This window comes from Talpa europaea (genome assembly GCF_964194135.1).
Source record: "Talpa europaea genome assembly, chromosome: 4".
In the NCBI taxonomy this organism is placed as follows: domain Eukaryota; kingdom Metazoa; phylum Chordata; class Mammalia; order Eulipotyphla; family Talpidae; genus Talpa; species Talpa europaea.
In genome coordinates this window covers 70630722-70643382 of record NC_140070.1, presented here as the reverse complement: position 1 = coordinate 70643382, position 12661 = coordinate 70630722, and positions in this window count along the sequence as shown.

Genomic DNA, 12661 nt, shown 5'->3' with positions numbered 1-12661 from the left:
AGTTGAAAAGAATGTGCATTTGGCTTTTTGAGTAATGAAGTGCTCTATAAATGTCTGTTAGGCCCACATGGTCTAGAGCTCTGTTCAGGACAATTATGTCCTTGTTTATTTTTTTGTCTTGATGATCTGACCATTGGTGAGTGTGGGGTGTTGAAGTCTCCTACCACATATGTATTTTCTTCACTGCCTATTTTCATATTTGAGTGTAATTGTCTAATATATTTTATTGCTCTTTCATTTGGTAAGTATGTATTGGTGAGTCTTATGTCTTCCTGGTATACTGTCCCCTTGATCATTGTCTTGTCACTGTGTTTTAGCTGGAAGTCTATTTTATCTGATGTAAGTGTGACTGTCCCTGTCTTCTTTTGGAGTCCATTTGCCAGTAGAATATTTTTTTTTAAGATTTATTTATTTATTTATACAAGCACTGGGTATAGTCAGAAGTGCGGGAGGGTGAGAGAATTCACCAGAGCCAGAAGCGGGGAGCAGAACAGGCAGAAGGACCGAAGTACACTGCTGAGGGGAGCAGTGGGCGTGGCAGGAGAGGTCTGTCGTGCCATGTGGGACCATCGCCCAGTGGCCAGGCATCGAACCCTCGCTGCAGAGGCTGCAGGCAGCTTCGCAGCCCAGCTCAACTGCTGCGCCACCGGGGAGGCCCTGCCAGTAGAATTTTTTCCCCAACCTTTTACTTTCAGTCTATGTTTGTTTCTGGAAATTATGTGTGTTTCTTGGAGGCAGCAGATGGTGGGATTCAGTCTCCTAATCCAACAACATGATGCTCTGTGTCCTTTTTTTTTTTTTTTTTTTAGAAAATAAAGACATTTAATTAGAAAAGAAAAAAATAATTTCTACCCATTTCAAAAAAAATAGTGGGGGTTCTAAGAGGAAGGAGGTAATGATCCCCTGGATTCAACTCTGGTCTGACAGCACCTGGAGTACTTAGAGTATGAAGCTCACATCTGCCCCTTCCCCACATCCTAAGAAAAGTGACTTGATATTGAAGGCACTGAAATACAACTGGGGGAATGTTACTCTGGAGAGTAGGAGATGCTCTGTGTCTTTTTATTGGTAAGTTCAGTCCACAGATGTTCAGCATGTTTTTTGATACGTGGAAGACTTTTACTGCCATTTTGTTCATACTTTTGTGGTTCTGTTCAATTCCTTGCTCAGTTCTTTGCATTCATTCCTCTCTTTGGTACAAACCTTGAAGCTCCTTTTAATATTTCTTAGAGGAGGTTTTTAATAATTGCAAATTCCAAAGATTTTTTTTTTGTCTGAGAAGGTCCTTGTTGCTTCCTCATGTAGGAAGGAGATCTTTGCAGGATAAAGTATTCCTTGCTGGCATTTTGTTTTTCTTGAAGTATTTTGAATATATCACTCTATTCTCTTCTTGTTCAAAGAGTTTCTTCATAGTAGTCTGATGTTAGCCTAATTGACATTCATTTATGGGTTATTTGTTTTATCCTTACTGTGATCTTGATTATTTTTTCTTTGTACTCTTGGGAACTTAACTACTATGTGTCTTGCTGTAGATGTCCTTAAATTTAGATAGTCTGGTGTCCTCTTATCTTCCTGTATTTCTATGTTCATTTCTGTTTTCCAGTTTGGGTTATTTTCTCTGATAATTTAGTTTTTCATCTTCTTTCTCTCTCTTCTCCTCTTGTGAGTTTGTTCTATGACTCTTATGTTTCCTTTCCTTGTGATGTCAGATAATTCTCATTTTTTTCTTTGTATATATTTTTTGTTTTCATGATTCTACTTATAAGTGACATTCAGTTCTGAATTTATTTTGGGACCGAGAAATTTCTTTTGAGCAAAAAAAGTATGCAAGAAAAAAATATGAGAACAAAATTACTAATAGAAAGTCATTTACTAATAGCAAGGTAATTTCTAGTCTAGATGTCCTAATATTTTCAAAGATTAAATAATCTACAGTTCCTCCCTCTCCAAATTACTGTGACATTCTGCTTAATAACTATTAAATGTACTTGAAAGAAGGAAAGGCTGAACCCAAGGAGGATAAAAATTCTAGTAGGCTGTATTTGGGAGACAGAGAGCTAATAGTTTTGAGAAGTTAGGATTTAAGTTTCAAAATCTTCCTGAAATCATGATACAAACTTCTGGTCCAGCAAGAGTTGGGGAGTTAGAACTGACATCCTTGCTTAAAGCTGGGCCTCAAAAGGTTACACCATTAGTGTAAGACAGGTCTACACTATAGGAAATCAAGAAATAGAGATAATAAAAAAATTTACATCTTATTTAGAGTCTGGCTTAAAAAGAAAAAAAATCTTTCCAGACAATTCCTCTCAACAGGCCTAATGGCCTGGTCCTAACTGCAATTCCTCTGTGTCTTGAAATATCCCAGACTGATAAATACATTTAAAAAGTGATGATATTCCTAGGTACTTGATAAAAGGAAGTATAAAATCACCCTGGATGGATATGTTTTCAAATAGTATATCTGATTTTATATCTGATTACCACAGATAAAATCTAGCTATCTAAATTTCTAAAATCTAAAGTTCTAAAAATATGGAAACAATTTATTTAAACAATGGTGAGTGGTCTTTAAAATATACATGTTCAATTTTTTAAACCTTAATCTTGAAGCAGAAAATGTGAAGACAACTAAGCAGTATGAAAGATAATAGGCACATTTGTAAAGGAACCAGTATCAGTTACAGAAATTTAAAAACATCATTGAGATGAAAAAAAATTTAGCTGATAGGTTTTATAGCTGATTAGACACAACTAAAGAAATAATTAGAGGGCCTCCCTGGTGGTGCAAGGGGTTAAGCACAGCACTGTGAAGCTGTCTGCAGCCTCTGTAACATGAGTTCGATCTCTGGTCAGGGAGCTACCCACATGGCACAGCAGACCTCTCCTGTCTTGCCCACTGCTCCCCTCAGCAGTGTGTTTCTGTTAATATTCCTGATCTGTTCCCCTCTCTGTTGCTGGTGAATCCTCTTACTCCTTGCACCTGTGTCCTGTACCTCAGTTCTTGTATGCATAAATAAATAAATCTTAAAAAAATCTGAGGAAATTATTGGGAATTAACCACAGAGATGAAGAGATGAAACTTATGAAAGACAGGTGAGGAAAATTGGAAGATAGCACAGAAAATTCGATATTTATGTAAACAGCGGACTAATTTCTTCTTCTGAGAACAAATTGAGAGGCTGAATAAGAGGTAATATTTTGAAAGGTAATTGCTGAAATTTTCTAAACTTGTTGAAGAATAATAATCCATATATATAGAAGATACCACTGGTTCTTAGCATGATGTGCTTAGGCACTGGAGGACAAAAGCTGAATACAAATATCCCTCAAGGAGTTTATAATTTTTTAGTAGAGACCATAGGGGTACAGAGAGAATCTTTAAGAAAGGAAGTCACAGGATATTGGTGATGAGTAGAATTTATTTCTAGCGAGAGAACCATTTCAACAGTTTACTAGAGGAGATATTTGTCTCAGGTTTCAAAAGGTAAGTAAACTAAACATATGAAGGAGAAATGTAATGCATCTGACACCAGTGTCTGGTTAATGTTCTTAAGGCACAGTTATGATAATGTCATCATTTCCTTTTTAACAATCTTAAAAATCTGTAAATTATTCTTAAGAAACAATAAAAACCCCATTTTTTTCTTTTTTATTCCAAGTACCCCATGCTATGTGCACAGTCTATCTTTCCCAAGCCTATTTCCCATGAACTCTCCTTTAGAATTCCATAGCTCAGGTAAAGCATGATTCTCAATGCTTCTGGGGCACCCTCACACTTTACCACCTCTTGATATTTCCCTATCTAGGGTATCTTTTAATGACAGGCATACATTTGGGGATTTTGTTTTGAAAGTAATGGAGGGATCTTAAAGATTGATAGTAGGAGAGTGACATTATCAGAGCTGCACTTTGGGCAGAATAATCAGGCAGTAGTGTGTAGGGTGAATCAGAAGAGGAGGTTCCTGGAACTAAGGAGCCGTGTTCCATGACTCATGTTGTCCCATTTGGGAGGTGCAAGAGGCATACAATTTCACATTTACTGTGGTGAATAAACCCGCATAATTGTTGATTCTATAGAGATTTGGGGCACAAATGTTGTGAAAAGGGCAGCGTAGCAGAAACTAACAACAGAAACAATCTATCAGGATGTGTTTACTATCTTGGCTGCTTGCCTTAGTGCTTCCACTGCAGTCCAGAGTGAAGATGTTGCCTAGAGTTCTTAAGAATGCCGAATGTCCCTCTGAATACAAAGCATCCAATTTAAGAATTCCAGTTCAATGACAACCAGCTAAGTGAAAATCTGCATCTGAGTTGCATGACAATAGTTCTGCCCATTGACTTCCAAATGGCCAAAAACCTAGGCCAGTTTTAGAATTATTCTTCTATTTCTTTATGCAAGAGAAAATTCTCAAGTTTTTTTAAAAATGAAAAATACTTTTCAAAGTGTTTAGATGAAGTCAGTTTGGAAATTTTTCTATTAAAAATTGACATATTTTTCTAAAACATTTGAAGCCCAAATTCTGTCATGTCTCAGACTTTTAGTACATCTACATGAGTCATTAAAATGGATACTTAAGTAGGTTCTAAGTTTCTCCTATGTTCAATTGATTTTCTGTATTGTAATTGTTTCTTTCCCAGTCTCAGAACTGAGGTATGCTTCCTTGTCTTAACCTTTGAAAATGGACTGCTTATAAAACATTTGTTAAGGGACATGCCTCATCATTTTAAAAAATAGAGCTTTACCTCCACGGGAAAAGTGAGTGTAAATCAAATTTTTGTAAGTCAAATCATATTTTAAATGTCCCAGGAGAACTCATTATTTAATAAAATAGCATGGAGCAAATAATCACATTGTGATGTGGCTTTTCATAAAGTAGGGCACACCTGTGTCACACTCTGTCATGGCTGTGGGACTTCACTCTATAGCTGAGATTGAGGGTAGCCAGGTCTGACTTGGACCCAAGTCAAGGGAATTAAATTACTGAGTACTGAGGATCTAGTTACAAGGCAGTCTCCTTTATAAGTGGTCTCAGCATAGACCCTAGAGTTTGCACTTTAAAAAGATGTGGAATTTCTGCAATATCTATTTTTAAAGGTACAGTAAACAAACTAATATGCTTTGATATTGTCTATATTCTCTCATGTTGACCATGATCATTAATTTAAGAGTTTCAAAGTATTGCACATATAGATTTCACAAATCTTTTGTGTGAAAACAAGGATTTAGACTCAACAATTTAATAGATTGAATGTAAGGGCAATAAACAAATTCACGAAAACTTAAATTTAAAAACATTAAACAAAAAAATCACCTATGAACAACAAAACTATTTTCAAACAAGAAAGAGCACTTACTCATCTCATGAAAAATCATTTTCTCTTTGAATTTTGGGTGTGGTTTCCACGTCAGAGGGCCATAGCATGGTAACATAGATACATGAGACATTTTCAAATTAGGAGTTTGCATGTATTGTCCAGGAAGACTGCAATTAGATGTCTGGGTTGAGTAATGTTTCTGTCATTGAGTGTCAGTGGCTCTCATCAAGTGGTCCTCTTACCTGAGGCTGTCTGGGAAATGGTCAGGACTTGGCTTGTATGAGATGAGCTTGGTATGGTCTTGATTCAAATTGAAAGTAAACACAAGTACACAAGAATCCCATAAACGTATGTAGCTAAATACCAATTATACCCACCCTACATTGATGTCTACTCAAGCCAGTTTTATGTATATCAAATGTCTCAGGCTTCAACTGTTTAAAGGAACAGTCTTCTGATCAAAAGGAAAGCTATCTCATTACAGTGGTCAAGACCCCTGATCAACTCTCTGCTGTGCGCGCATGAGTACGAGTGCACACTCACACATGCACACAGACACGCACACACACAAACACATCCCCCACTATAAAAATCTTATCGAATTACTGAATGTTAGAGTTTGGAGCTCTAAGTAGCTCTGTTTCTCAAATTTCATAATGTAGTAGGTACTACATACCTATACATTAGGCACTTTATGTACATTATGCTTTTAATAAAATTTTATTGATTTGCCATTTGTTTACATACTCTATAATTTTGGGAGCAAGCTTTACACCTCAACATGTGCATGTGCTTTACTTGCCATCCCTCAAAGCTCCAGTGCCAAGACACTATACCTTCCCTGCCCACCCCCACCCTCCCACTTAACCCCCCTGATAACCACAATAGTTTTCAGAGTCTAAGTTATTTTTGTTATGCTTTGTCAGTTTGTATTCTTTAGTTATTTATAGCCCACAAATGAATGAAACCATCAGGCAATTGTCTTTGACTTTTTGACTTATTTCTCTTAGCAAAATCACCTCAAGATTCAGCCATCCATGTTGTTCCAAATGATGCTAGTTCATCTTTATAAATAGTTGAGTAGTATCCCATTGGGCATATATCCCGCAATTTCTTTACTAGTTGCCCACTGATCTGTGTTTAGGTTGATTCCTTGTCTTGGCTATTGTGAATAATGCTGTTGTGAACATAAATCTTTTCATATAAGTATTTTAAAGTGTTTTTTTTTTTTGAGTAAAGACCTGAGAGAGGTATTCCTAGATCATAGGGTTTTTCCATTTTTAGTTCTTTAAGGACTCTCCATATAGCTTTCCACATAGGCTGTACCAATTTACATTGCCACTAACAGTGAATGTGTTCCTCTTTCTCCACATATTTGCCAACATTTGTTATTTCCAGTCTTTTTGATATCAGTCATTCTCAAAGGGGCTGCATATATCTCACTGTGGCTTTATTTTCATTTCTCTTATAATAAATAAGGTTGATCAATTTTTCATGTGCCTGTGGGCCATCTGTATATCTTCTTTAGAGAAGTGTTTATTTATGTCTTTTGCCCATTTCTGTATTGGGGTGTTTTTTATTGTTGAGTTTTATATATTTGGAAATTAACACCTCATTGGACATTTGATGTGCAAATATTTTCTCCCATCTGTGTATTTTTGCTTTTGTTTCCTCTGCATTGGAGTTGAGTCCCCAGATGTATCTGAGTTGATGCCAGGAGTGATGTTAATCCTCACAATAATCATGTAACAGTTATATAACTACATATATGTATCATACAGAAGAGAAAATGGGAACTCAACGACATTCAGTAACTTCCCTAAGTTTATATAATTGGTAAAATGTAAAACTGGGTTGTGAACCTTAAAAGGTTTGATTGTTAAGGTCTTTAAACTCTGTCTTGCAGTCCCATAGTTTGTTGAATGTGCCATGGCTCTGAAATTGGAAAAATGCCATGTTTTCCTAACACTTGACAACTATGGCCTCCAAAAGGGATCCAGGATCTCTGGTAGTGTTTGGCCCTTTTTCAGACCCTGAAAAGGGCTCACTTCATTTTATTTTACAAAAGCTAGCTTTTAGCTTTGAAGATTTCAGCTTTTAGCTATTGACTATTTAAGAGGCTGAGAGCTTCAAGGCTGATGTGACACAATCCCTTGAATGCTTTCTATTCCACAATAAGAAAACCTCTAGAGAATTTTACAGTGGAGAATAAACTAGGACTCAAGCATTCATGGGAAGAACTTTGAATTTGTCTTTGTTCTAGGTTCAACATGAGTTGAAGAACTTTCCAGAAAAAGAAAACATACGAAATACAAGTTGTGTAACGCATTGAGCTAGCCTATCGGAGAGGTATTGAGGTGTGAGAAAAAGAAGTAAGAGTTACAGTTCACAAGGCATATTTATACACTAATCCCATGGGGAAATTGGTGACTATTTTTTTGCTGCAAGTAAGAAAAAGCTTAGAGAATATGGTCTCCTTCACGAAGGCTGCAGCTGAGGGGGAAGGAAGACATGTAGACAAAGAAGTCTAATGTAAAGTGGGAGAAATACATGCCATACATATGACCGCAAAATACTAGTGGGCGAGAGAGAGAGGTCGGAGATGAGGGAGTGTATGCTTATTAAAGACCTCGCGGTGTATGGCCTGTGGCTGCAAGGGTAAAGTGGTGAAGGGGGTGAAGGATCGGAGGATAAACTCCACCCTCTACCACGACCAAGGTAGAAAACAGGATTTGAAATGAGAGTCAATCATGGAGGTTCCCAGATCTAACACCGAAGAAAGCAAGCCTGGTCAGGCAGGTTCTAAACCAGTGCTTATCAAACTCCTGTGTTCAGCTAAATGAACTGTTAAAAAGAAGGTTTTGATTTAGCAGGTCTGAGTTGGGACTTGAAATTTTGCGTTTCCAGTCTCGCCCAGGTGATGTCTGCTGTTGCTGTTTCGCAGACCACCTTTCCAGAAGCAGCCACTTCACCTGGGAGCTTGTTAGAAATGCAGGCTGCTAGATCTCACTCTGGATTTACTGAATCAGAATCTGCATTTTAACAAGCTCTGCAGGAAATTCGCACGCACATTTAACGTCGTGAAACAATTTTCTAGGTTACTCTTTGTTAAGTAGATCGACCCAAAGGGGGCCCAAACTCCCCGGGGCATCGCACCACAGCAGTTTGGTTTCTTTCCGGAGCTCCCGTTTTTTTCAATGGGCAGTTTTTGTGCCCGGTGAAGCTGCTTCTCCTGAACCGAGACCAGTAGCAACTCCGGGAGTTGCTCTCCTCATAATCCTCCTCGCTGGGTTCCTTTCCACCCCAGCCCGCGCTTCCCCGGGGCGCTCCAGCTGCTTCCCACCCCACGCCCAGTCGGCTACTGTGCACAGCTGGAACCCGACGCAGCGGGCGCCCCCGGACTTGCCACAACCAGGGAAGCCAGGCGGGGGCGCCGCAGACCAGGCTGTGCGGGAGGAGGCAGCGGAGAGCCGGGGAGCGCGGCGGGAATGGCGGGCGGGGGAGCGAGAACTCCGCATCTGGTGCCAACCGGCGCGGCCCTGGCGCGGCCTCACATTCCCACACCACGGGAGCGGCGACTCGCTACCTGGGAGGCGGCGCGCATCACCCCAATCTGTGTTTCATAAACCCGTCGGGAAATAGTTCCCAGCCTCGTGGGCCAGTAAGCAGCGACCTTCTCTCGAAAGAAAGGCTGATTATAATCCCCAAGCTGGGCGCGGACCTCGGGGGCCTAGAATTTAAGTCGACTATTTAATATCATTATCATTATTATTAAAAGCCCCCCCCTTCCCTTAGAGTACACACACACTTCTGAAATTGGGGGGAGGGGGCTGCTGAAGACCTGAGGGTGGGAGCAGGATTGTAAAACATAACGATTTGCTAAGAAATTCGGGACCGAAAACGCAATTTACAAAACGGCGAGTTTTACAAGGTAGAGAAGGTAACTGGGCAGAAAACGCGAGGCCGACGAGCCCCCGCCGCGCGCGCTCGCCGGAGCGGATGGGTCCGGGGCGCGCCTCTCTCGGGCGGTGCCGCCGGGGCCGCGCGAGGATTTCGCAGGAAGAGGAGGCTCGCCGTGGGCAGGGGACCCCGGCGTCCCCGCGCCCGCACGGAGGGGCACCCCCGCCGTCCTGCGCCCCCTGCAGCCGGCGGTGCCTCTTTCCGGGCTGCCGCGGAGGCCGCGCTAACCTCCCGCGCCGCGCCGGGCCGGAGGAGTCCCGGGCTCTCCCTGGCCGAGGGCGCCTTCCACCACCAGCTCCCCTTGCTGGGCATCGCGCAGCCCGCGGTTTAAAGCTGCCACCTTTGCGCAGTCAGTGCTGCGGGGAAGTGCGCAGTTACCCCTGTTTGTGTGTTTGCGTGGGTGTTTCTCCGAGAATGTCAGACTAAAGGGACAGTCTTAACATTTATTAAAGCCTACAGGTTCTGTCTCGAGATTCATCGGGTTTGTCCAAAGTTTTGTGAGTGTGTGTGCGTGTGTGCGAGTGTGTGCGCGCGCGTCTCCACCCTCCTCTTGCCTCCCCCCCCCACCCAGCAGTGAGAAGTAGTCCTATATAGCGATGATAAATATCCCTGTTGATCACTTGATTGATTACCTCCCTGAAAGGTCACGCGGGCTCGCAGTAATTTCCTTTTGCCTAAGGCTCCCTTTTCACTTTTACTCCGGTACGACAGCTCCGAGTACACGGGATCTTTATTTTTTATTTTAACCCCTAAATGCAACCCCTCCCCAGTACAATGCAGACAAGAAAAATCGAATAAAATCAACTGGAGACCTTTTAGCTCCCTCGCCATCTTCCTTCCCAACTCGTTCCTTTCTTTCTTCTGACCCCTCCCCTCCCCAACTCAAATGTATTCTGGATACCATTTAATAGATGAGTGTCTTGCAAGTAAACTCAGGCGTCCCTTGGGTCTGCATTTCATGTCTGTGACTCTCTTTCTCTCCCGTGGACTAAAATTCGGATTTAAACCACTAGACAAGCTATTAATTTAGCTAGACTACCCAGGGTCCTGAACCCAATTAATTTCTAATAATTATAGCCCAAGGGGGCTAGATAGATCTCCTTGCCTCTTTCTTTTATTGCCACTCCACGCCACCGAGGTCAGCATATAATAATAAAGTGTATATTTTGAAAGCGATCTCCAGAACAGTGAGTTATTGCAATGAATGAAAATTGTTTCCATTTTGGCTAATTGAACCCGTGGCCGAAAGCTAGAGCTCTGAGACTAAATAAAGAGGACTGTTTCATTTCAACATGAAGAAACCCCTGCCTAGCTCTGGTCACCCAGCGAGAGTTTAATTTCTTAACAGCCAACCTGAAACCCTGCGTTGGGTAAACAGTATTAATAATTGCATTACAATGATTAAATTAATCTTGCTGGTAGCCAGGAGAATATAGGTTGCTATTGAATAGCAAGAAGTAAAGTTCACTGCACAAAGACAATAGGCTAAGACATACCGCCATAAAGAATTCAAACTTTCTTCCAAAGGTACTGTGGGGCTAGCTCAATTATAATACGAAGAAAGAAAATTTTCCTGTTGCATGCAATGTAATGAAAATCAGTTCTTTGCCGTTCCTGGCATTAATTAAAGCAATACAGTGGGTGAGGATATATTTGTTCCGCCCTCCTCTTCAATGACCCATCTTCCTTTCAACACCCATTTTGATTTCAACTTCTTTTGCTTAAGAAAAAAAAGACCCGACTCCCCCCCCCAAAAAAAAAAAAACTGTAATAAAACAAGCAAATCCAAACAGCCGGTAAGCTCATCTACTTTCCAAGGAGACACTGCTTCCAGGATGCCGGTTTCCGTTGGAGGAAACTCAAGAAAACGTTGGGACCCACTCTATTGCCCCTCAAAGAAACGAATTTCAGGAGGGAAAGGCTGGCGCTGGCGGGGGTGGAGGTGGGCGGGCGGCGAGGGCAGCTCTGCCAACTTGTTGAAGGCCTCTTTTTCCTTTGGGCCAGCGACAGCTTAGACTTCCCATGTGACCGTTTCGGGAATCCCAGGGGCCACTGAACAGACTGTCACCTGCTTGGGTCTCACGGCTGAGATTTAGGACAGGTGGAAATGACGGGGTCCAGACGCTTGGGAGTGGGAACCGGCCGGGGCGGTGGCGCCGGGGCCGCAGGTCTGCAGGCGGCCAGAGCCGCCCGCTGCTGCTGCTGCTGCTGCTGCTGGGCTTTTGCTCCATCAGGTTAAACACACTTGAACCAGCAACTTAGCTCTTTCATTAACACTCACTTAGAACAAATACCAAATGACGAGAGAGAGAGAGAGAGAGAGAGAGAGAGAGAGAGAGAGAGAGAGAGAGAGAGAGAGAGACCCAGCTTTCAGGTTTAAAAAGAAAAACGATATTTTGAATACTTTTATTAAACAACAACAAAAAGAATGATGCCTTGTCTTTTCACAATACATTGGCCCAAGGACACAGAGGAATTTGCGTTTATTATTTCAGTTAGAAGGGGTTGCATTCGCTAGTGTCCCACAACTTCTGGAAAGTCCATGAAAAAGACACTGTCCATGAAGCGATTGTAGGGAGTTTAAAAACAGAAGGGGTGAGTGCTCCCGTCGAGCCTCACCCCAAACCGTCCTCCTCAAGAAAAGTTTGAAAGGAAAGTTTGTAAGAAAGTTATCTTTAAAATTGGGGGCTCAGAAGTGACTTTCTTTACTCTTCCCCTTTCCACCCAGTTCGTTCACAGCCCCTACCCCTTCCTACCCCCAGCCCACCACGTGGTTTATAATTTCTCAGCAGAAACAACCAGTGCAGCTTCACCTGTGGTCTTGGATTTTATTTAGGGGTTGGTTCCAAGGTCTCTGTATTTCCTAGAAAATTCTACCTCCGAACTCTGCTTAACTTCCTCCCTCTAAGGGATCAAGATAGAGAACCCCCGGGGGTGAGCAATGGAGGGGAGGAAGGTAGCGTCTTTTTTTGTTTTATTTTAAAGCTCCCCAAGGTGAGAAGGTGAATTGAAAGTTCCCGGAAGAAACTCCTGTGGTGGAGGGCACCTCTGGGCCCTGGTGGCATCCACCTCCTCCCCAGGGAGGCTCAAGGCTTTCTAGGTTCTGACTGAAAGGAGGGGTCTTATCCTCCACTACTACCCCTCAGTCTTCTGGCCTAGAGGAGGGTTTCCTCCAAGAGTCTCCAAAACTGATCAGAAGCAACTCAAAGGAAATTCCTGCTGGTCAGTCCAGTGTGTTTCGTTCCCCAGAGACCTTTCTCTTTCTAAAAGCTCTCAAGACCCATTTTCTCCCTTTCCTCTGAGGACATTTACTGCTCAGGAACAAGGCACTCCTCCCTCCAAATAAGAGGAGCCCAGGGAACTCACTTAGAATGTTGGCGTGCCT